General features: G+C 42.1%; 1 protein-coding gene across 2 annotated transcripts in view; it reads left to right on the top strand.

Moving 5' to 3' along the window:
• Positions 1 to 26,110, top strand: part of LOC136635906 (USP6 N-terminal-like protein) — a 151,124-nt gene that overhangs the window by 27,378 nt on the left and 97,636 nt on the right. Inside the window, exon 2 of one of the 2 annotated variants that reach the window (XM_066610990.1) lies at positions 13,432 to 13,527. The exons of the other annotated variant lie outside the window; for it this stretch is intronic. The gene's annotated coding sequence lies outside the window, so the exon portion shown is untranslated. The remainder of the gene's footprint in view (positions 1 to 13,431; positions 13,528 to 26,110) is intronic. 2 annotated transcript variants of the gene reach the window in all.

Raw genomic sequence — 26,110 nt, 5'->3', positions numbered from 1 at the left:
GACAGATGCAAAGAACTCATTTAATTTCTCTGCAATCTCTAAGTCTCCTTTTATCTCTTTCCCTCCCTCACCATCCAGAGGGCCAACCGCTTCTCTGGCGGGTTTCCTGCTTCTAACATATTTGTTTTTATTATTCCCCTTAATGCTGCTGGCCATGCGCTCCTCATAGTCTCGCTTGGCCTCCCATATCACCTTCTCACATTTCTTTTGCCACAGTTTATGTTCCTTTTTATTCTCCTCATTAGGGCAAAAAGACTTCCATTTACGGAAGGAAACTTCCTTGCCCTTCACAGCCTCTCTAACTTGGCTCGTTAGCCATGCGGGCACCCTCCTGGATTTAGTGGAACCCTTCTTTCTTTGTGGTATACACCTCTGCAAGGCCTCTATTACTGTTGTTTTAAGCAGCCTCCATGCTCTCTGGAGAGATTGGACTCTTTTTACCCTCCCTTTCAACCTCCTTCCAACCAGCCTCCTCATTTGAGGGAAGTCCGCCTGTCGGAAGTCAAGGGTTTTTGTTAGAGATTTGCCTGGTATTCTTCCCCCGACGTGCATGTTGAAACGGATCGCAGCATGATCAGTGTTCCCCAACAGCTCCGTAACATTGACATCTCTAACCAGGTCCTGAGTACCGCACAATATTAAATCCAGAGTCACCTGTCCTCTGGTGGACTCCATTTAGCATGTGGGAGATGCAATGCAATTTGTAATTACTTTGTCAAATCCATGTCTTTACTCTTAGTAAATTTTAGTGCTAGTCCAGTGAATAGATGATTGGCTCTAATACAAATTCTCAGAGCACCAGGAATGCCAGCGCAAACCCTGTTGGGGTTCTGCTCCAAGTATCAGGGCCTAGGGAGGTGTTAATCTGTAATCTTAGTAGAGTCCTGAGCAGGGCCAGCCCAAGACCTCCTGGTGCCTGAGGCTGCATGCCTCTGTGATGTTTTAGGGACCAATCCTATTTGATGATCACCACCACTGGTGCTCACTGTTGCAAACGTACTGTAAAGTCAACGCCGGCCCAGTGCCAGAGCAGACTCAGTGTGAGCTCACTCTAGGCTGGTGCTGGTTGGAGGCTGATTGACCACCACCCAGGGCTCCATGCGAGTGCCAGGCAGCAGGACAGTAAGTCAAGGTGGGGAGGGAGGCATTCTGTGGTGGGGGAGGGAGTGGGACTGGTGGACTAGCTTCACCAGATCCGAAGCCCCACGTTGGGCCTCCTGGCCCATCACGGGACTACTTTACTCTGCGCCACCTAAATAGCCAGTGCACAATTGGGTAGCCCAGTTACAGGGCTTCTTACCTTACCCAGGAGACGGCAACAAATATCCCCTTCCCCCGAGGAGATATCGGGAGCCGCTTGTGGCTGCCCAAAATCCATAGGATGCATTTTGGCACAGCTGCAGCCCTGGGCGCCGGGCAGTTTAGGATTGGGCTGTGAATCTCCCAGTGCCCCCTCTGCCCACAAGTGCACCTCCATCCCTTTATGTATCAGGAGTGTAATCAGCAGACTGCCTGGTCAATGCTGCTCTTGTTTTAAAGTAGAAGTGGTGCACTTTGGATTTCCAGCCTGGACCACTTCTGCTCATATGAAACAGAAGCAGTGTGGATCAGGCAGGCTGCAGATTGTGCTCCTGTTTAGTAAACTAAAAGGGGGGTGGCGCCAAATCACCTGTCTCTATCTTTTCAGTATTTCATAAACAACAAGGAGGCAAGAAGAGGTGATCTGGAATGTGACGGTCTTTGTCATCGTCCCTCCTTCTTCAGCAGCATGGGAAGGAGAATGGGAAAAAAGAAGCTCTTTACCTCCTCATTGCACTCTGTTCTCATATGGGGTTTAAAGTGAGCATGACCCTTTAACTTTCAAGACCCATGCAAAGAAAGAGTATGAGGAAGGAAGGGGATGATCCAATTCCTGCTCACGCTTAGTAAACAAGGAGCAGATTGCTGCAGTATGTATCTGTGGTGGGCTGGAGGGCGGCGCCGGCAGAGTGAAGGGCACTTTGAATAGTCTCCCCCCCCTCATATAAGCTACATCATGTGGTTTCATGGGTGGGCCAACCACAGTCCTGAGGGTTGAATGGACAATGCTGCCATTCGGGATTGCAATTTCAGTGTTTTTAAGCTTTCAGTTTTAAAGTGAATTACTGTCAAAGATGGGGATGTGTTTGAAAAGGAGTACCACTAAAGCAGTTCATTTCGTGGGTCTTTTTTTCAAGTTCACTTGTGATGCATAAGGAAGTTACTATCAGCTTAGTTACCTTTGTTTAGCAGAGACAGTTTCAATTTTGGTAATTTGCCTCTAAAAGAAACTGCTATTGAAGGTAATGAATTTTTCAACTTAAGCTGATTTAGCTGGAGTTTGTGTTGCTTTGTTCACCTCTTCTATTATCTGAAGGAAGCCTTCTTGCCTTTTGTAGCTTCCTTGCCTGCCCTCCTGAGTCATACTGGCATCCTCCTGATGGTACCTTTCCACCTTCTGACCTGAGCCATGCAAATCAACAGACAGATTCCATTGACTGACATAGAAGAACATTGGTTTTATGCAGGACAAAAAAAATAACTTGTCACTGAATTGGATGTCGCTGACACTAAACTTGTCAGTTAAGTGGACCATGTCAGCTTTGTCCTATCATTTTAATGGGGTGTGGGGGGTGTGAGTGAGCAAGACTCACTGTAGAGTGATTGTTCTCACTTTGAAATGTGCCGCTGTGACTTTCTGATGTAAAAAACTGAGAGAGGCATTTAAAACTGCTTTTCTGCAAGTTAATTTAGAGCAGGATGAGAAGATTATAAATTATAGTGGAGAATTTGTACAGGAGGCTTGCATGCTCTTGCTTGCTGCTTTCTGTACCCTTTCTAAAATGTAATAGCAACGTATTCAAAATGTCTAAAGAGCTGGATATATGTGTGTCTCTTGCCTCTTCTGGTTCAAGGGCCTGTCTTTATGTATCCAGATCATAAGGTAACAGTCTTCTGAAAGTTTTCTATAGCACTGTACACAACTGTGTTTATCACGTGATAAATTGGTTGAATAAAATGACTGCTGGAATTGGACCTTTTGTAATATGATGTATGGTTGCATTCAAAGGCAAGTTTGTTGAAGGTGGTTGACTCAATCTCTGCTGCTTCAACAGATAGTGTAAATTTGGTGCAGTCTCCTGCATCCTGAGGAGGTGCTGTTGTTTCCTTTGTATCTATCCAGATTGTAAGCCCAGCAGGGTTTTCCTGTACTAAAGTGCCATGGACTTTGATGGTGCCGTAAATAAATATGGATGCCCTTGTGCACCTATTTCTCATTTGTACATTGTAGCATGCAAAGCCATTGTGAAAATTGGTTTAGTTCTGTGTGAAGTAAACAGTTAGACCAGAAGTTCTCACACATTCAGCACTGGGACCCACTTTTTTAGAATGAGAATCTGTCAGGATGTGCTGGAAGTGACATCATCAAGCAGGAAAATTTTTAACAATCCTAGGCTGCAATCCCACCCACACTTACCCAGGAGTAAGTCCCACTGGCTATCATTGTTAAAAGATTATACATAGTAGCTTGTTAAAAGTACAAGTCTGTACAGGTTCCCAAATGCAGTCACATACTATGGTAGCATCAAGTCTAATACATTAAAAATAAAATATTGAAATGAATGGAGACCCACCCGAAATTGGCTCGTGACCCATCTAATGAGTTCCGACCCACAGTTTGAGAAACACTGAGCTAGACATAAGATAAAGCAGATTTTGGACACTTTAAACCAGGATCCTGGACTGATTGAGATTGAGAATCTATCAATGAGACTGAAAAATATAAATCCTATAAACATAATAGGGCCATAGGCTTGCATACTTTCACATATTCCCACTGCTATGTATGCCATGTAACATGAGGCCTGTGTTGGTATGTGCCTGATTTACTTCATCCACTTTTGTGTTGAAGTACAGGTAGGCCCCAACTTAAGGGCAGCTGTGTCACAGTTTTGTGCAGTTGCCGTCAACCTGCTCTGATGTTTTCACACAGGCATGATAGTGCTGGTTTTTGGGACAGAGAGAGTTGCTGTGTTTTTGTGAGAGAGGGAGATGGTGTGCTTTGGAGACAGAATTGGTGGATAAAAGAGAACCAGTACAATATTTACAGAACTGTACTTTTATTACTCTCCAGCTAATACAATTGCAAGCTGTAACCTGCAAAATGCAACTAATATAAATGCAGCCTTCCCCATCCAAGCTGCTCCAAGTTCCATTTTGTACAGTACACATCAACAAAAAGTGAGTTTACCACAGAATGTACATTCACTAGGGAGTGAATTATTATCTATTTTATATGCATTTTTAGGAAGAAATACTTTCTATAACATGTTTGCATCACTACAGAGAGTTGGTCACAATTTTGTTTGCACAGATAAATTTTCAATTTGAGTACAGACCTCTGGAACCTAACCTGTAGTTAAGTATGGGAGTCCCTGTATCACAAAAATAAAGCATGTGTGCGCTGTAAGATACATGTGTATGTCCCCATGTCACCTACAAGTTGTATATACAGTGGGGAGATGCATGCAATCTTCTGGCTCATCATTGGTAGTTTAGGATTGCTGGATTTGAAATTACTCTAATTTCCCCTAATTACGGTAAGCCTTTGAAGTTGGTTCCCTTGGAGAAGTTTATGCATTTGGTTTGCTGAAACGGTGCTGCCTCTTGGGAGTGTCTCTTTACATTAAAGTTGTGAAATGTCTCCTAACATGCACAGAAGAGGTTTTTGCTTGGTTCTTAGCCTTCTTGTTACACTTCTGTGGTTTCTCATACTTCTGAACCGGATGTAGCAACAGAACTGATGCAGTACCTGATGAAGTACAGAAATACCCACAAATAAAACATGCTTAAGGAACTACTTAATAGGAACAAGTCTGAAGTTGTCTTGGGTCATCCTGAATAAATGTTTCTTTTCTGTGTGTTGAAAGTGAACCCCAAGCATATTTTAGTCATAGCAATAGGTTACCTATAACCCAGTGCCAAAAATGCACTATTGTACCCCTAAGCAATGAATGAAGCACTCATTTTCCTGCAAAGAGCTATACTAGTTATACCTTTGTTCCATTTTTTTTTTTTTGGTAAAGTTGTTGCCAGAAATTTAAAGATTTATCCTGTATACTTGTCAACCAAGATTCCAGATTTGGCTGAAGTGGATTTTCAGACTCAGAAACCTTTAGTTGGCATCACATAACCAGCAATCGTGCATCTTTCCATTCGTACAGAACTTCCCATAATATACATAAATCTCCGGTATACAGTTTCTAAACATATATATTATAAAGATCATGCAAATTTCTGTGCCTACTAAAAATCAAAGATATGTAGCAATCATGCAAATGTGTTTTTGTTGTCTTCCTTCTAACAAAAAATACACCATGTCCTGCCCCTCCCATCCTAGTGGGGTAACTATCTGATCCAAATATTGTTGTCACAAATCATTACATAAGCAGCAAGTAAATATCATATGCAAGAGAGTCTCAACAGTAGATTATTACAAGGACACAGTCTTCTGAAGTAGATTTTCTATCTTATTCCTGCAATGGCCGATGCTCAACATGGAATTGGTAACAATGGTTACATGAACATGCTCATTCATATTGTGTTGTGGTTGAAGCTGTATAGCTCACCCAATCAATTACAGTCAGGGAAATGACACAGACAATTTATGAAGATTTGGTAGCAAAACTGCTTAAGAAAATGTTGATCTCTGTTTATTTAAAAGTAACTTGATACCCATGCTTTGCTACAGTATTTAACTACTTTAATCCATTTTGACGCCAATAAACTTTCCTTTGATTGTAATGAATAATTGAGATTTAGTGCAACTATCCTGTGTCAAGCAACACCCTGTAATTATTGAAAGTCATGGTTCCATCAAATTTAAGAAATTATTTTTGTATTTTGAATTGGTTTTGTGCTATAATAGCATAGTACCTGTGTATTGCGAAGGTATTCACCAAAAGTAAAGGAAAAAAATTAAGAAACATTATATGTGGTTTGAATAAAGTGAAGCACGTTGATGCAGAAAAATGATGATGTGAAATTCGAAATGTAACATTTGATGAAGAAATACCAAAGAGAAGATTGTAGTGAAAAAAATCACGCAAAATACCTCCGACCTTTGGTTCTCTACTTAAGAACCTCTTTGTAGACCACATTGGTTGGTTCTTCCCTCAAGTGCTAGGATCACCAGGCTGCTGGGAGAGCTCACTCTGGAGCAGGCTACTTAGAACTGCCCATGTGAGAAGCAGAGTTCGCTCAAGTTAATCCCTGCTACCTTCAGCGACTGCTCCGGGACTTGTTGATGGTCTTATCAAAGAAGACCTCGAGAAGGAACTGCAGCCACTTGAACTTGGGGTACTCTGATGATATGTATATGTGATATGAACACTACTCCCCCCACCACAGCTGGTATACGCTGTGGCCTCGATGACATTCCTGTGGAGGGCCTTCACTTGCAGCCTGGCGCCATTAAGAGTTTAGGTGGGTTGAGGTTCTGAAGCAACATTGCGATGAGTCTCCACTTTGAGGAGAAGCTTATGGGCTGGGAAGGTTGAGGGTGTTGAGGAACTCCACAGGGTAGTGGACCGTGTCATCAGTTTGCACCACCAAGCCCACAGACCTGTACTCCATTTTTGCCTCTTCTAATAACTTAAGTAGTGTCATTAATGATGGCAGCTTTGCTGTTCTTGGGGGTCAGAATGGCGCAGTTGCACAGCCACTTCATGGATCTCAATGCCTCCTGAGTGGAAAGCTAGACTGTGCATCAAGCCAGTGGCCCCCCCTAACTCTCCTCTCACTGGAACATAGGGGCAAGCAGAGCAGGGGCTGGAGATAGCACAAGTTCTCAGGAGAAAAGCTTGTCAAAATCTTGGGGTAGCAGAACTTCACATTGAGCCAGAAATGCACTTCATTTTACTGTTCAGAGTAAACATTAAAATGACTTATTTTTCTGTTATTTTACTGTTATTTCCATAATGACTTAAAAAGGGTTAAGTTAAAAGGGCTGGCCTGGCCTCTGTTATCATGTAGGCCACAGACCTCTCTCAGGGAGTAGCTCAGGGGAAAAAGCCAGCCAGGCCTAAGTAATAGGAAGGATTCTATAATTCACCCCAAACTTAGATTCAACTCTTAAGGGGTTGATTAAGGCGAAATTCTGAATTATGGTTTTTAAGCATTTGTATGGGTAACCTTTGTAAGCAAAAACCAAGTTGATAGCGCATTGGGCCTTAGAGATATTGAAGAATCTGTGAAAACTCATTTCACCCCTTTTCACCCTCTTATGGGTCAAATTTCAAAAAATCCCTTCTTAGTGGGTCCTTAGGTCATGGAAGGAATATAATCCCTGAATTTCATGTTTCTAGGTCTGGAGGCTTGGACTGGGCACATGTCCTAACATTTGGGAAATAATTCCATATAGCGTGGGATTTTTCTAGTTCTGTATTGGTATTCCCTAAAGCTAGATGGTGATTAAATCATTTCTTGTAAACCTGGTTTGGCTAGAAATGATGTAGGGTATGGAAGTTTGTTTTGTTTCAGTTTCATAGAAGAAATAGGGTGTGGCTGCTCTCACAATTCTTAATGTATTCACTGTCAATCCTGATTCATTATGCTGGGGCTTATGTTCAGAGCAAAACCAGCTTGAGTCTGAAAACAGTTTGAGGCTTGACCAACACTAGATTGATAAGGCTTGTAGGGTGGAGAATCTTGCATCTTCTCATTTCAATTCTTCGAATTAGATTTAAGGAGACAGCAATAACAGAAGAAAATCAAGATGGATGTAAATATTTTATCCAGTTGTTGACAGTCTTCATTTAAATTCTGGTTGGAATTGTATTTGTACAATGTCTTATTCTTTCTTAAATTATACTGTGTTTAGCTGTAGTCCCATTACCAATATTGCTAGGAATAATAATCTAGGCCAGAGCTATTCAAACTGGGGCATCATGACACCCCAGCCTGAGAGCCCTGGCCTTTGCCCCCTTAAGGGGCGGTAGCAGGGGGAAGGCAGCAATGCAATCCCCATGATCTCGTCACTCAGGTAGGCGGCAGGGACTGGGATGCACACACCAGTCCCTGCAGCAGCCTTCCTGGGGTGCGGGGAGCCCTGTGTGAGTGTCTGCAGGGCTTCCCAGCCTTCTAAAAGTGAAAGTGGAGCGATTGCGCTCTACCTCCGCAAAGCCAGAAGTGGAGCGTGATTGCTCCGCTTTCACTTTTGGAAGGCCGGGGAGCCCTGCAGACACTCACATAGGGCTCCCCACACCCCAGGAAGGCTGCTGCAGGGCCTGGTGAGTGCATCCCAGTCCTTGCAATCCTGGGGATTGCATCGTTGCCTTCCCCCTGCCTCCGCTGCCTCCCTCCCGTCCCCTGCAAGGACTTACTGCAGTCTTCAAACTCCCTAAGAGTTTGAAAGCTGCAGATCTCGGCTTTTCAAATTTAGCTGCTTGTAATATACAGGATGTAGTAGGTTTTTTGCACAGTTGGAGCCACCCAAAAAGTTGCTAAAGCATGTACATCTTACATTTTTTCCCCTTGGTGGCTCAGTTTGTCAAGGGTTAATAATAATAATAATAATAATAATAATAATAACTTTATTTCTACCCCGCCTTTCTCCCCGAAGGGACTCAAGGCGGCTTATAACATATTAAAAACAATTTAAAAACAAATAAAAACGTATTAACACATACTAAAAACAGCAATTAATTGCTGTTAATTGCTTTGTTTTGTAGTTGCTGCAAACTGACCTCTAATGACTAGAGATTATTTGCTATAATGTACCAGGGAGTAACTGCATCTTATCTCTAGTATGGAGACAGATGGTAACTAACCAGAAACAAATACTGCAAAAATGTAGTATTTACTAACTTAGAAGATTGGTATCGCATCTTATCCCCCAAGATCCAAAGTGGCTTGCAATAAAAGATTACTAACATCGTAAAAGAGCAGCAAAATACAAAAAATATAACGCAGCCAGGGCAATGCGGATTACAATTTCTGCAAGCAGGTCTCTCAATAATTCCACGTGTGCAGGTCGATGATATAAGAACATTCAACTTGGATCCCTGAAAAAAACTCCTGCCATTTTATCTTTTGGCTTTATTGGGAAAAATACAACCTATAGAACACATATCCTATAGCCCAATCCTATCCAACTTTCCAGCACAAATGCAGCAGTGCCCACAGGGCGTGCGCTGTATCCTACAGTGTGTGTGTGTGTGTGTAGGGGGGGTAGTTTTGGAAAAAATGCTTTGGTGTTTTCAAGTAGCATAAAATATAAACTGTATTACAAGTGGAGCCTGTGGAGATTATCCACATATTTTATATCCTCAGTACTGGCTCAATGCGCATCTCCTGGACCCGCTTTGACTTGACCCAATCTAAAACCTCTGAAGGCAACCAGAGCTGCTTTTCGGTTGCCTCCAGAGAGCTTCCTGAAGTCTGAGAGGCTATCTGCCTCTGGGCTTCAGAATGGCTGAGGAAAGGGATTCATGGATCAGCTGTTTATGAAGCTCAATTTAAGATGAAGCATTTTCAGTATTTTCAGATGTCTCACTGAGTTCAATGGGGCCCACTCCCAGTTAGGCATATGTCTTTCTGATATTTAGAATTTCTTCCTTCCCCAATTTGATCTTCCAAGAATACCTTTTATGTACACAGAGCTTGTCTATATCAAGCACAAACATGTGTTTATCACAAAGGGCACATTTATTTATTTAAAAGGTTCTGAGAGACCTGACCATGGCTTGGCTACTGCGTTAATGTAAACTGCATTTTTATGCTTATTTTTTCTATGTTTTGTGAACAAAACATGTTCTCATAATGTCAAATGATTCCTCAAGAAGAGTAAAAGTTACTTTTTTTGATTAGAAGGTCTTTTTTCTGAATTTAAATTGTGATTTAAATGTCCACAAGCATAAGATTTCAGACACTCTGTTTGGTTTCTTCCTTCTCTTTGCTTTAATCATTATTTAATCATCATTAAAGCAAAGGAAGAGATCAAAGTTAAAGTTTAATGGCTACATTTCTTGAGTTCTTAGACTATGATGGATCCAATCCTATCCAACTTTCCAGCACTGATGCAACTGTGCCAACGTGGTGTGCTTTGCATCCTGAGGTGGGAGGGGGGCAGACATGGAGATCTTCTTAAGATAAGGGAACAAATGTTCCCTTACCAAGCAGTTGCATTGTGGCTGCATCAGTGCTAAAATGTTGGCTAGTATTGGGCCCTGTGTCTGGACATTCGGCCAAGATCTGCTGTTATATATCATTTTCCTTCTCCAGATTTGGCCCTCCAATTCCAGAAGACTTCAAGGCATTTATGAAAATATAAAAGGCAGTACAGGTTCTAAAGCACCATTAGAAACACTGTAGATGGGTGAATCTTAAGCGCAGCACCGTATGTAATTGATGGCAAAGCTGAAACCCTTTTTGCTGAAGTAGTCTGCACTACAAACTCCACTCTTGTCTGATTTCTTTTAAGGCGCTTCCGATACTCACTCCTTGTCTGTTGTGAAATTGCCTTTCACTTTGTGTTTTCAGATCCCAATTTGCTTACAATTTCTTTGGCACAAGTATAATGTCATATTGCTAAGGAAAGCATAGTCAGATGTTACCAGCACAAATTTCTAATGCCATATGCTCAGCTTGTGTATGCTTTTAAGGGTTGAGTCCCATGATTATTTTGGTCATCACATTATTCTCTAGGTCAGTGTTTCTCAAACTGTGGGGTCGGGACCCACTAGGTAGGTCATGAGTCAATTTCAGGTGGGTCCCCATTCCTTTCAATATTTTATTTCTAATATATTAGACTTGATGCTACCATGGTATGTGACTGCATTTGGGGAAACGTTACAGATCTGTACCTTGAACTCTGTATATGCTTTTGTACATATGTATATGTACTCCGTATATGCTTTTAACAGTGATAGTAAATGGAACTTTCTCCTGGGTAAGTGTGGGTAGGATTGCAGCCTAGGATTGTTAAAAATTTTCCTACTTGATGTCACTTCCTGTCATGCCATCACTTCTGGTGGGTCCTGTCAGATTCTCATTCTGAAAAGTGGGTCCCAGTGCTAAAAGTTTGAGAACCACTGCTCTAGGTGCCTTCTTTTCTTATTGTTAGAGGTGTTTGTTTCCAGTGAGTAAGAGAATTACAGCCTAAGTCTTACTGAACACAATGGGCTTACTTCTGAGTCAAGTAAATAACACCATTTTCAAATACTTTTACTTATTGTTCAATTCTGTTATCTTGTGCTTCTTACATGTCAGTCATCTCTCTACTTCATTTGTATCTACTATCTAGTCTCCCCCCCAGCCCAGGATTTCTGCATTCCTTTCCCTGCTTTGTGCATATTCCTTAGTGAGCACTTACAATTGGAATTTTTTCCCTCTCTCCCTCACCTACCCCTTCTTCTGTCCATACTCCACCTCTAGATTCATTTTTTTGCTCAGGCTTTCTCTTTCCCAACTACTTTCCTTTTTTATGTGTTGTGTTCTTGGATAGTAAGTTGTAATTTAGTATACAGATTGTCAGGTCGTGTCGTGTCCCAGTCTGAAAAGCCCTGCTCTAGTGGATTAAAAAAACAGTGGAAAAATAGTTTTAAAGACCCACATTTCTTGCCCCTCCATTGCTCCTATTAAGGTCATGTCTCAACATTCATAGGGGTTTGATTCTGGGACTCCCTGCTGAAACCATAAAATGTGTTATCCACCCAAGAGTTATTAAGGAATTGAAGAATGAAGTTGCTGATCTCTTGACTAAGATATGCAACTTGTCCCTCAAAACGGCCACGGTGCCAGAAGATTGGAGCAAATGCCACGCCTATCTTTAAAAAGGGAAAGAGGGGGGACCCAGGAAACTATAGGCCGGTCAGCCTAACATCTATACCGGGTAAGATGGTGGAATGCCTCATCAAAGATAGGATCTCAAAACACATAGATGAACAGGCCTTGCTGAGGGAGAATCAGCATGGCTTCTGTAAGGGTAAGTCTTGCCTCACGAACCTTATAGAATTCTTTGAAAAGGTCAACAAGCATGTGGATGTGGGAGAACCCGTGGACATTATATATCTGGACTTTCAGAAGGTGTTCGACATGGTCCCTCACCAAAGGCTACTGAAAAAACTCCACAGTCAGGGAATTAGAGGACAGGTCCTCTCATGGATTGAGAACTGGTTGAAGGCCAGGAAACAGAGAGTGGGTGTCAATGGGCAATTTTCACAATGGAGAGAAGTGAAAAGCAGTGTGCCCCAAGGATCTGTCCTGGGACCGGTGCTTTTCAGCCTCTTCATAAATGACCTGGAGACAGGGTTAAGCAGTGAGGTGGCAAAGTTTGCGGACGACACCAAACTTTTCTGAGTGGTGAAGACTAGAAGTGATTGTGAGGAGCTCCAGAAGGATCTCTCCAGACTGGCAGAATGGGCAACAAAATGGCAGATGCGCTTCAATGTCAGTAAGTGTAAAGTCATGCACATTGGGGCAAAAAATCAAAACTTCACATATAGGCTAATGGGTTCTGAGCTGTCTGTGACAGATCAGGAGAGAGATCTTGGGGTGGTGGTGGACAGGTCGATGAAAGTGTTGACCCAATGTGCGGCGGCAGTAAAGAAGGCCAATTCTATGCTTGGGATCATTAGAAAAGGTATTGAGAACAAAACGGCTAATATTATAATGCCGTTGTACAAATCTATGGTAAGGCCACACCTGGAGTATTGTGTCCAGTTCTGGTCGCCGCATCTCAAAAAAGACATAGTGGAAATGGAAAAGATGCAAAAGAGAGTGACTGAGTTGATTACTGGGCTGGGGCACCTTCCTTATGAGGAAAGGCTATGGCGTCTGGGACTCTTCAGCCTAGAAAAGAGACGCCTGAGGGGGGACATGATTGAGACATACAAAATTATGCAGGGGATGGACAGAGTGGATAGGGAGATGCTCTTTACACTCTCACATAACACCAGAACCAGGGGACATCCACTAAAATTGAGTGTTGGGAGAGTTAGAACAGACAAAGAAAATATTTCTTTACACAGTGTGTGGTCAGTCTGTGGAACTCTTTGCCACAGGAAGTGGTGATGGCGACTGGCCTGGACGCCTTTAAAAGGGGATTGGACAAGTTTCTGGAGGAAAAATCCATTACGGGGTACAAGCCATGATGTGTATGCGCAACCTCCTGATTTTAGAAATGGGTTATGTCAGAATTCCAGATGCAAGGGAGGGCACCAGGATGCAGGTCTCTGGTGTGCTCCTTGGGGCATTTGGTGGGCCGCTGTGAGATACAGGAAGCTGGACTAGATGGGCTATGGCCTGATCCAGTGGGGCTGTTCTTATGTTAAATAAAAGCAATTTTTAAAAAATTAAAAAGTTTGTGCCTTTACAATTGTGGTTTAAAAACAACTTTTCTTACTGTTGTAGAGAGGCAGTCAGCAATTAGAAACGCGAAGGACCCCTTTCCTTTGCCTGGCTCAGCTGAAGAATGGAATGATCACTTGCATGGCTTTCTCTGCAACAGTAAGTAAAGCAATTTTTTAAAACTGTGATTTTAAAGAGATGCATTTTCCCTTTCTCCAGGGATCAGCACATCCCTTCTCATTTGCAGTGGTCATTCGTGTTGAGTCAAATCTGTGTATAAAAAAATCTGTGTATAACAAGACCTGTATTGCCATTTTTAGCTCTGCACCATGCCTAATTTTGTATTTTAAAAAACCCAAATGCTTGCTGAGTGCTTTAATATTTTAGTTTGTCTTAATAAAAGTATTATTCTACTTTGGATTTTGGACGCTTTTTCTTGCACATATTTGATGCACTTTCTTTCCCAAGTTGGTGAGATAGAGCAATGCTTTCCATAGCACTAATTTTGACCTTGGAATGAATCACTAATTGTTTTCGTTATGTTTTCCTCCTGAATATACGTTTGTAAACTGTTTCTTGGGAACCTCAGAACAGTTCTGAAATGATTTACATAGATGCCTGATTACGTACTGTTAAAAACTTTAAAAAGTACGGTGACGCAGCAATGGAAAAGCAATTTAATGGGGTGGGAAAAAAGAATATATTTCCCTAGTTCTTGGCATTTGACTTCTCTGAAAGATTTTGGCTTTGACTCAGTAACATTGAACTGACATTTCTCCAATATAGGGCAGATTGAAGAATTGTTAGCTAATTAATTATATGCCTTCTAGTAAATTAAATTAATGTATTTCAAAATTAACATATTTAAGAGATGCTTTTTGAGGATTCTAGCCTTATCCTTGGCTGACCCAGAGCATTCAGCAGTGCCAGCACAGTCTCCACTGCACACTATGGGCCGACTGGGAACCAGGCAGCAATGGAGAGGTAATAAAATCAGATTCAAAATCATAGCTTTCAAATACAATTTGCTATATGGGATAGCCATATAAAAATCTTTTTTACTTGTCCCTAATGGACCTACTCTGATCTGTGCCAGCGAGTGGGTCTAAGGGGGTATGTCAAGCCCAGGCTAAGGGCATAGGACAGGGATCTCCAAACCCTGGCCCGGGGGCCAGATGCGGCCCGCAGCAAGCCTCTCTCCAGCCTGTGGCCAACCTCTTGTCCCCTGAAAGCCTCTGGCCCACTCAACTGAACATGACCGGAACTGTGCTCTGATTGTGCCTGGAGGGTGTTCTTAGGGCCAGAGAGGTTGAATGAATGAGCTCATTCATTCATTTATTCACTCATCTAAGTTCCATCTCTATTTATTTATTTAAATTTTATATTTAAATTTTTTTCCAGCCCTCCACACCACGCCAGATATTTGATGCGGCCCTCTGGCCAAAAAGTTTGGAGACCCTTGGCATAGGATATTGATGACACCCAGTGGCGTCACTAGGGTTCGCATCACTCGGTGCTGAAGGCTAGCGCATCACCCCCCTGCAGTGGGCGGGGCAACACTCTAGGTGGTGGGCATGGTGATCTACCATCGCCCCGCCCCCACTGGTTTTTTGCTGTACCTTTTGGTAGAATAAAGATATTTCAACGTAGTTCGTTTCATCGCGTTCTGCATGAAATTACACAATGATATATAACATGATGGTATTATTCCTCCAAACTCTGATTTTAGTGATTTTGGTCACTAGTGGTGTCACCTCCTCCCAGGGTGCCAACTTACTAACACCTTATTGGAGCAGTTCTCAAACTTTTAGCACTGGAACCCACTTCTTAGAATGACAATCTGTCCAGGACCCATCATAAAGCAAATTAAAATAAATAATTATAAATAAATTAAAGTAAAATCAATAAATAAAGGAAAGCCAGCCCTGTTCCACCAAGTGAATTTTCTCTGTAGCCTGCCTGCAATAACACCCCCCCAAAAGAATCAGTAAGATTTTCACCCCTACCCAGTACCCAGTTCAATTTAAGTTCTTATATTTCAGGCATGTCACTGTCAGGACCCACCTAGCTTTGCAAGTCTGAGAGCCCAATCCTATGCCTGTCTACTCAAAAGTAAGTCCTACTATAGACAGTGGGGCTTACCCCCAGGAAAGTGTGGATAGGACTGCAGCCTAAAACAGAAAAAAATTTCACCTTACCCTGTGAAGCCTGTTTCATTCTTTTTATGGGGGGGCTGCCTTCTGGAGCATTTGTTGAGCTCCAGTTGCATCAAATCAGGACCATTCTGGTGGCCTCACATTTCCCTTTGCCTGACCTGCCCAGGAACCAAGGCATGCTTGCTTACTCGCGAGTAAACGTGACCATGTGGCTTAGTTTTGCTTTCCATAGGGCTCAATACATTCGCCAGCTTGGAGGGCGGGACCTCCTTCTTGGGTGTTTTTGGGGGGCTACATTCATTGGATCAGGACCATTCTGGTATTGTTGGATTCCTCTCAGCCTGACCTTTCAGATGGACTAAGGCATGTCCACCTACTCACGAGTAAACGCACGATACCCCTTGGTTTCTCTTTCCATTGGCCTCCGTGCATTTTGTGTTTTCTTATTTTTTGTGAATAACTTTTGTTAGAAAGGAGATATTTCACTCCCAGTTTTTGCATTGCATTCTGATCAAAATTCCGCATCCAACGGTATATAACATGATGGTATTACTCCTAACCACCACGATTTTAGCGTGTCACCCTCCCAGTGTGCATCACCCCCCTCTTGTGCGTCATGCGGTGCGGCCCACACCCCCTGCACCCCCTAGCAACGCCACTGATGACACCATTGCTGGTATCCGCTCCCAGCCTGCCCTAGATATGCCCTTGGCTGTTCCTAATCCCCAACCTGATCCTCCCTGGAGCCCCTCCCTGTGGACTTGTCTAATCTGGCAAGAGCTTCAAAGATCATTTGTGCATGCCCTCAACTGTCAGCTGATTGTGCTGGCACCGCAAGCCTGAATGCCAGTGCAGTGACTGCTGTGCCAGCAGTCCAGGCCTTGTGTTCTGACAGACCATGGGGTCCACCAGTGCAATGCCCAGATAGGACTGGGCCAAAGGGGGAAGGTTTTAAATTGTATTTTTTTTTTTACTTCAAGAGGAACAAAAGCTGCCATCCATTCTTAGAATGAAAGGTAATCTTCAGCAGGTTTAGGAGCACTGGAAATATGAAATTGCAACATGCTGTAGAAACCTCCTTACTGGAATATATAGGCTGGATTTCAAATAGTTAACTTCAGGCATGCTGGAGGATTTTCACAGGACCAGTGGGCACTTTGATCTGTTGTTAAAGCAGCAGACCACACCCTCTGACAACTTGCTTTTCAAAATCTCTGCTGTTTCAAACACCGTTTGCTATACAGGGTAGCTTCCAGAAAGAAACAAATCTAAAACCTCTTTGGTGTGTAGAACTAGTGCGATTTTGAGAATCCTAATCATGAGTTGTCATCTAGCTATCTAGCTAGCTAGCTAGCTAGCTATGCATATAAATAAAAAAGTACAAGGTTCAGATCATGCAAGATTCATGGATACAAGCCCAGAGACATTGATTTTAATGAGCACTATTTGTGAATGTTGCCTGTATTCTTATTGTTAATCATATTAGCTTCATCCTGAAATGTGCTCAACTGAGAAACAAACTGGAAGAGAACCATCTTTAAGTTTCTCTCATCAGATATAATGCATATATGTAGGAGCTGGTGCATGCATGGTAATAGGACCTAATGAGTTCCGAGACCTGGAGTGTATGATTGGAAGAGAGAGGGACTTTAATTTACAATTAAAGGTTCAGTTGATTTCACAAAGGTGAAAATTTGCAGCCCAGTGCAAAACGATAGGATCTTAATTGCCTTGTGTTTATTGCTCCCTTATTGGCTACATCAGAAATGATGGCCTGGAATAATATTTGAATGTTTGACATTCAGAATGCTTTTCCTAAAGCTGTATTGACTTTCCAGACCTGAAAGTAGAATTTAATCATACATCTGGTTTAAGTAACTTTCTCAGAAGACATATGTGTACACAAAATTCTGCTCCCATTAAATTCTTGAACTTTGTAATCTGAATGGGAGATTTGGGGGAGTGGGTTGCTAAATCTGTTCTAGGCGTTGTCAAGAAAGGAGAAATGGTAGCATGTGTTTCTCCTTACCCTGCAACATCTGAAGAAAAAAGTGTTTATGAATGACTTTAATAACCTCAGCTGTGTAGCGACTCCCCTTCATACCATTTCATGCCATCTTAATTTCATAAGCATAACGTTGTTCAAAGGAGCAATTCAAGATCCAGACAAACTTAATGTTCTGCTTAGGCTGAAAGCTGAGGCCATTTCCTGAATTAAAAATTTAAATACTTATTACATTATGGATTCCCAGCTGAATGTCTGCTTTTCCCTCACCAACTATTTATAAAACCTTGGAAAATGGGCATTGCTTATTTTTTGCTTATATGTGTGATTTTTTTTTTTAAAGCTTCTCATGTTATGTTTGGAGAAATTCAGGCTCGGGTTCCCTGAAAGCATAGTGATGGTAATACGTATATTTTTCTGCGAGGAAAAGATACTTGATGATTAGAACAGTTTCCAGAGTCTTGCTTTGTAGGTATCTTCTTTCTAAAATGTGTATAATATTTTTAGAAGTACTTTTTGCTTGTCTTTATATCATATCCAAGGCAACTAACAAACAAATTAATTAATATGTAATAAAATTAGCAAGTAAGATCAAGCATAAAAAGCTCAAAAAACTCGGTATGATTTAAGCAATGAGTAGCGGCAAATCAACTAAATATGTAGCAACAGCAAAAAATAGGTAGCTATTAGCCCTCATTTAGCTAGAACTGGGAGGCAGGAGGTGAGGCTGAAGATTTCATGAGGGCTCCTATACCTTCCTCCCTAATTCAAGTACTTATTTATCTGCTGGCATGATTCTGTTGCTGAATGTAATGTGTCAAGTGACAGATGCAAGGGCAAACCTAGGCAGAGAATGATCTTAAGAAACTGTCCTGCCTCTCTGTTTTTCCCTGTGATGTATATTTTTGCCACTTTGATTACCGTCCCAGAACAAGACTCTTGATTTTTAGCAGTGAGAGTACTGTGTGTGGGGTACTAATGAAGCATAGAGGAAGTTCAGAATGTTGTGCCAAAGCAATCTGAATGCTATGTTTAAATATGTTCAAATTTGTTTAATTTGCATACCTTTTTTGGCACACTTCTACTTCTGCTTGTTATAACTCAGGAACTACAGTCAGTTCTTGTTATTTGCTAGGGTTAGGTTTGTGGAAAATCTAGTGGTTACCAAATTAGCAGATACTGAATCATTGAGCCTGTTGGGGAAATGGGGTTAGGTTCCAGGCGACTCTCTTCACCATACACTCCATATAAATGGAGTCCCTAAGATGTTGTCCAAGATGGTGGGGCAAATCTGGAAATGGACACAAATGTGTCTGATTATTCTCCATGGGCCAATAACAATGCACGCTTGATGCAGAAAATTGACACAATCCAGACAACTTTCTGAACAATTTCTGAAAAATTCACTGGACGCGGTTACCACAATCCCTTTCTCCGTTGGCTATATACTTTATAGGCGTCTTTCTCTTCCCCCTGCATGGCACCGGCTCTGCCTTTTGCTTGTGAGGAGGCTACTGTCTCTTCTTCTCCTCCTGCAACCTCTCTTGCTCCTACCTGCCTCCTCACATCTGCGCTGAGCCCCCCTGCCCCAAGTGCACCGGCACAGTATTATGTGGAGAACAGAGTTGCTGACAATAGGAGGTAGGTGACAATTCTGCACTTTGCAGATAAACAAATTTGCAGGTAAAGAGAACTGACTGTATGCAGAATCATGAAGACTGTACTAGTGAAAATAGAATCTTTTTATTGGGCCCAGTAATAAGAAGTGTAGTATGTTGTTGTTAACAGTATTTATATACCGCTTTTCAACAAAAGTTTACAAAGTGGTTTACAGAGAAAAATCAAATAACTAATGGCTCCTACACAATATACCTACACAATCTTATGCTACTCAGATTAGCTCTAGTGCAGCTAGAACTTTTAATAGGTGGGCCATGGTATTCTGTACCAGCTGAAATTTCCAAACCATTTTCAAAAGCAACCCTTTGCAAAGTGTACTGTTATGTAATCAGGAAGTTATAAAGGTATGAATTACAGTGGCCAGTCCTGCTCCCCCCATTACAGCATTGGACACAGCTGATGAACCAACCAAAGTTGATAAAAGGCACTCTGGAACACCCCCAGACTCCTTATGTCAGGGTTTCTCAAACTTCTTTGGAGTGAACCTCCTGAGATAAGTCTTTGCGGGGACGGAAAAAATGGCAGTGAAGCGATCCCCAGAATCATGCTACTGCAGAGGCAGGGGAGCTTTTTAAAGCATAAAGTACTTTCTGCCGGGGTCCTGGGGTGTGGGAAGCCCTGCAGAGCGCTCTGAGGACTCCCCGCAGCTTGTAAAAAGTGAAAGTTGTGATCACGACCTACTTCTGGTTTAGCAATCAGAACCTGAAAGTGGGTTGCAATTGCAACTTTCACTTTTTACAAGCTGCGGAGAGCCCTGCAGAGTGCTCTGCGGGACTCTCCACAACTCCTGGACCCTGGGAAGAGGTAAGTTATGTTTTAGAAAGCTCCCCTGCCTCCAAAGCAACACAATCCCAAGAATTGCATCACTGCCTTCCCCTTCCCCCACCCCTTAAGGTGTCAGTGGCCAGGGCTCTTAGACTGGGGCATCATGAAGCTCCAGTTTGAGAACTACTGTCTTTGAACTTGACTTTGTATTATACTATGATAGTGGGACCAGGCTCCTGGAATATAGTTTTGCACAGATGCTGTTGGAAAGAGGCTGGAGGGGGGAAGCTATTAACATTTTTTACCCTACCTTTCAACTCTAAGAATAGATTCCGAAGGCAGCTTATGATATTTAAAAATGGATTAAAATTGAATAATTAATTAAAATAACAACAATCAAAGCACTAAAGCAAAGCAAAACACAGCAGAAAGTGAGCAAAAACAGTCAAACAAATATTGCAGTATAACAGGTAGAATGAAACGGGATGTTTAGCCTCCATCAGATTCCCAGTAGAATATGGACCAGTCTCAGTTATGCCTATTTGCCACTTGTATGTTCAGTAAAAAATGCTGTATTCTTGAGGGAGAACTTTCCATCTCCCACTGAAGTTGTGCCAACTTTACTGTGTTCTCATAGACTGTATACTTTCTTAAAGATGAAAATTCTTAAGTTAGGAAGTAAAAGTTGGAGTTCTAAGACTAGTGTGCATTGCATTCATGTTCTCTGAAACAAGCCCTGCTAATCCAAGCCAATGCTTTCCTGTCACTTGAGCCAGGAAGATAAGGTGTAAACTGAAGCATGTTCTCCATAGCTTTTGGCATGGCAGCTGGAACGTTTGAGGATCTGACTTCTTCTTATTTTTTTAATTTTTATTTTTTTTGCTGAACAAACCAAAATTCATAATGGCAAAGCCTTAAATAGCAAAAACACAGTAGGAACTCCATTCTACATTACCAAAAGGAATAATGTGCCATCAGTGTATTTCATTTTTGGGAAAAAGGAAGTGTCTGCCTGTCTTTAGGTAGCAGTACAGATTTTTATAGAGGAGATAACAGTGCAGGGCCTAGGAGAGGGGTGTAAAGGGGGTAATTTGTACCCAGGCCCAGGAGCCAAAGGAGGGGGCCCAGAAATTTCCTGGGATTTAACATTTTTCTATCTGTTCAGACTTGTTGCCTGTATGGGATGCTGGGGACACTACTGATGCCACATGGGTGGGTAGACCTGGGCTCCAAAGACTTTTCCAGCTGTCTCTACCCTCCCCTTACCCTGCTTTGCCCCTCCCTGCCCCTATTCTGCTCACCTGTCACCACCCTCCCCTGCTCTGTTTCACCCCTCCTCCTTTGCAAAGGGGTCCAAAAGAAACTTCGTACCCCCTGATAAAATTCCTCTGAGATAAAATTCCTCAACAGTGTCAAAAAATTGGCAATATTCTTGAGAGAGCCAGGTGTTTGCCTGATTTTTATAAAACAAAATCCAAATTTTCCTGCCATTGCATCCACATGCATGTTTCAAAGCCATTACATCCACATGCATGTTCTGATTTTTATCAACCTACTGCAGTTTTAAGTCAAAGCACCCATTGTGAAATCCTGGCAATGGCTTCCTCAATCAAAACAGGTTTAAAAAGTTCTTAAATGCTTATAAGGAGAAACATTTCTAATGAGACTGCTTAAAGGCAAAAACCACACACTGAACAAATTATATTTTCGTTTTCATATTCATGGAGCAAAGAAAGTGGCTTTTTAAAATGATACCACATGAAAGCAAGACTTTTCACAAACCACCTCTTTCATTTTAGCTGCAAGTGCTTTTAATTAATATAAAAACCTCTTTTCTGAAACTTTATCATTGTCAAACTTTGCCAAAAGTCAGTAGCAACTGATGGTATAAAAAGGGCTTTTAAAGGTTGCTCTTGTGATTTTTTAAAATGTATTTTAAATGCTTTAAGCCAGGGGTGTCAAACTCATTTCATACAGAGGGCCGAAGTTAGCATTCAGGGTACCTGCTGAGGGCCGGAAGTGACATCATTAACCAGAAAGTGACATCATTAAGCAGCTGATAGCCAGAAATCAGCACTTTGTTCTCATTAACTGCATTAACTGCAAATGACAGAAGAGAAAATACACAAATCTTAATCATATTTCAAGATATGGGAGAGCCCAATTTTCATGTGGGCTGCTGTTTCAGCAGTAACACCTCAGTGCTTCTCAGCAGCTGAGAGCCTGAGGGCCAAATAAAAAGCTTCCGGGGGCCACATCCGGCCCACAGGCCTTATGTTTGACACCCCTGCTTTAAGCATTTGGAAGTGCTATATAAATACTAAGTGATGTTGATGATATTTCTCCCAGCTTCCTTCAGGCAGTGGAAAATTTAGGAAAAGACTCTTATTAGAAAATGTTTTTGTTTTTTTTAGTTTCAAGTATAAAGGTAAGACTTGTACAGTCCTTATTGTTCCTTTTCCCATGGTGTGTGATGGCTTGCAGTCTAAATAATTTAACTGCCATCATCTGTAAATATAGCTGTTAATACAATGTTTCTAAGAAACAATTGTGGTGGTTTTGTTATAATAGCAGTATCTGATCCCTTAAGGCTGCGCACTTGAAATTAGTTCATATATGACAGCCTAATAAGCATGCTGCAAGCAAATAGGCAGGAGAAACATGGGAGTCAACATAAAAGGCTAGAACAAACAGATGTTTATATCTCTATGTAAGCCTTTTAACCCAATCTAGCTGTATTGGGTATTTATAGGGAAGGATATTAATTTGATCTTGCACATATTTCTGAGAACAAGAACCCACCTAGAAGATTCCAGCAAAATGTGCCTGAAGTTTTGTGTAGCAAAAGCTCTGGTTTAACCATCATATGGATGTGCGGGGTGTGTGTTAGAATATTACAGCCCAGTCCTGAGCTGCCTGGTGTGCGGGGCTGCAGCAGCATCAAAAATGGCTGCCATTGTATCCTGCGCACTCCAGACAGCCACTGCCACCTCCTCTGGAGAATGGGACTTTTGTCCCCTTCCCCTGGGTAAACCAAGTAGCCCTGCAATGGGGCTACTTGATTCTATGCTGACCTAAAGGTCAGCGTAGAATTCAGAGCCTCTGTGTCGGGCGGCCAGCCCAACACGGAAGCTCTGGATCCAGTGGAGCGAAGCTCTCTCCTGTCCTGCTCCCTCCTCCGGGAACTCCTCCTCCCCACCTACCTCTCTGCTGCTTGGCAGTCTGTGTGACCTCCAAGCAGCGGAGCTCCAGTGCTCCACCAGTGCTAGCCCAGCACTGGCCAGCACAGGTCTAGCACCGGCGGAGCACCAGCACTCGGACCCGCAAACGCACGATTGCGACCGTGCGCGCTGGCAGTGAGCCAGCATGCGCTCCATAGGATTGATCCCTTAGTTTGGTTCTGCAGTTGGAATAACTGTGTTTGGGGCATTTTACACAGATTTTTATTGCATATCTTTGGGGCATGTATAGTAGGAGGGATGACAAGGGATGAGGCAAGCTCGTCGTTTTCCTGACATCTTCCCTGTGAAATTGGGAGTGTGTGGTACTATGGCATACTGGGAAAGGGGTACTTCTCTCCCTCTAGCTTAATCCACTCATATGTGCACAGACCCTGGAGAGTACAGATGTGTGTATATAGTCACCTTTCATTGTATGTGAGGGTTACATTCCAGAGTCTGCACATAAAACTGATATGATGTATACTCAAAATTACACTGACAATCTGTTAACACCTGGAAAATGGTGTATCTACAAATTATGAGATGATTGGGAACAGCAGCTTCATTCTCTGATCTCAATCTCGTTCCAGGTATGTGTGTAGTGCCATGAGTGGAATTGCCTTTACTATTGTTTTTCTTCTTTTTTTGTTGTTTTGTTTTTGGGGTTTGTTGACTGTGTGTAGTTGGGTTCACACAAGTCAACTGCATGTCAACAAGGGCAACTATATTGCCCTTTCCATTTAGCGAAATACTCTGTCTACTATTTCTTTCAGCAAGTTCGAAAACACTGAGATGACCACTGAAGCAAGGGAAAAGTCATTGGTAACCATACAGCTCTTGTCCTTTTTCTTTAAATACCAATATCTGATTTACCTATCTGAATGTAAATGATTTGGAAGTTGGTGGCTGTTTTGGCATGGTACTTAGTGATAACATAAACAAGCACATTTTGTCAACTCTTAAGTCATGAATCTTTCAAGGATTGCTACTCTTCTGGCAGGTTGTATTATAACGGATGAGGCATATGCTAGTAGAGACATTTGAAGACTGGCACTTCAGTTGTTATCCTAACAACTGCTGCCTGGATTCTCATCTTTGCAGATGATGAACCATAGTGAAGTAGTAAATCATGATATGAACAGCTGTTAATCATACACGTGCACACACGTGTACATACACACAAAGTTTTCTGGGCATAGCTGAAAAATCACTTAATCAGTATAAAGAGAAACAGTTCTGAATCCAAATGAGAGCATGAAAGATACAACTGTAAATTACATATATTGAGAACATATTTGCTCAAATTTGGATTTTAATACAGACCTGCTACACAGACAACAGGTTAATGCAGTGGTGGTCGTGACCCAACAGCCTGGGAAGCACCTGCCTATGACCCTTTAAGGGGGGGGGGAGGCGAGCCCCTCGTGCAATCACCAGGTTTTCCCAGCTGGTGGGAACAGAAGGGGGGTTTCCTTACCTTTTACAAGCAGTGCTGGCATCTGGGGGGTGCGGGAAACCCCATGGACATCTCCACAGGGCTCACCAAACCTCAATAACTGAAGAAAGCGATCGGAACCCACTTCCGTTTTTCAATTATGAACCCGGAAGTGGGTTTTGATTGCTTTTTTTTTCCCAGCTACTCAGGCTTGGGAAGCCCTGTGGAGGCATCTGTGGAGCTCCCTGCACCTCCCAGATGCCGGCGCTGCTTGTGAAAGGTAAGGAAACCCTCCTTCTATTCCCAGCCTTGCGTAATCCCGGGGATCACTTCACTGTCTTAGCCCCACCCCTCCACGTACTTAGGTGGTCCCCAAATCTCTTGTAGGAACTTGAGAACCACTGGTTTAAAGCATATTAAGCATGCAAACAGTTATAAATACAAAGGCACAAAGTCTGCTAGAAGATTGGAGTCTTCTAGCAAACTATTATTTGCTTTAGATTTTTGTCTGTTCAGCAGGTCTGTATGAAAAACAAAATTTGATATGAAATGTGCATTATACAAGTGTTCTGAATATTGATCACTTACAGTTGTGTGCTCTAAGCATTATTTCTAATTTGAAAAATCATTCAATTTATATGTGTCCTGCTTCACATAATTTGTTACCCAACTATTTAGATTCCATATGCCTTTGGATCCTGGCAACAGTTTGACTCTGGGGTTAGTAATCTGTACTTACCCTTATTCTTCACTGAAAAGCGGTGTACAGTTTGCCTTAAGTGACATTTGGTTGCAGCTAGAAGAATAATTGAAAGCAACATCTTGAAGGATTTAGATGAACATTTTTGGTTCTCTAGTCTTAGCCCATCTGTTGACGAGGCTTTGTTTGGACTCACAACCAGCTGGTTGCTAGCTGAATTTGACTGAAACAGGTGTGTGGGGAGTAGACTTCCTATCTTTTTTCTGAAACACCTATTTCAATTTGATCTATCTCTCCCTCCTCTGCTTTTTTATGTGGATGGGTGTCCTTCATTCACATTGGAATACCACAAGTGTATCCATGGTACAGTCATTATGTGGTTGAAGCATGCCTGCTGTAGGATTGCTGTACTGTAGATCCAACTTACAATTTTCTGGTTGTCATTTGTATGTTAAAAACCCTTCCTGAAAGAAAACCAAAATGTTAAGAATGTTCTAGTAGGGAGGATCCTTTCTTGTTGGTCTCTGAAATCTATGAGATACCTAATGATGGAATTATAAAATATGTTTTTTACACTGATATGCATGCTGTAATTTACTAAGAGCTTGGAAAAAATATTTATGATTCCAGGAGAGTGTAGTTTTTTTCTGATCTTCAGTTTGGTTGATTGTGCTTTATGCTAGCTGTTTCTTTTTTTCTTTCTAGAATTAATAGCATTCACTTAGTCATGCCAAGGAATCCAGATTATGTTTTGCTCTCAAACCGTTATACTCCTGTGTT

The sequence above is a fragment of the Tiliqua scincoides genome, chromosome 1 (assembly GCF_035046505.1).
Source record: "Tiliqua scincoides isolate rTilSci1 chromosome 1, rTilSci1.hap2, whole genome shotgun sequence".
NCBI classification, from domain to species: Eukaryota; Metazoa; Chordata; class Lepidosauria; order Squamata; family Scincidae; genus Tiliqua; species Tiliqua scincoides.
This window is presented reverse-complemented; position numbering and strand designations above follow the sequence as displayed.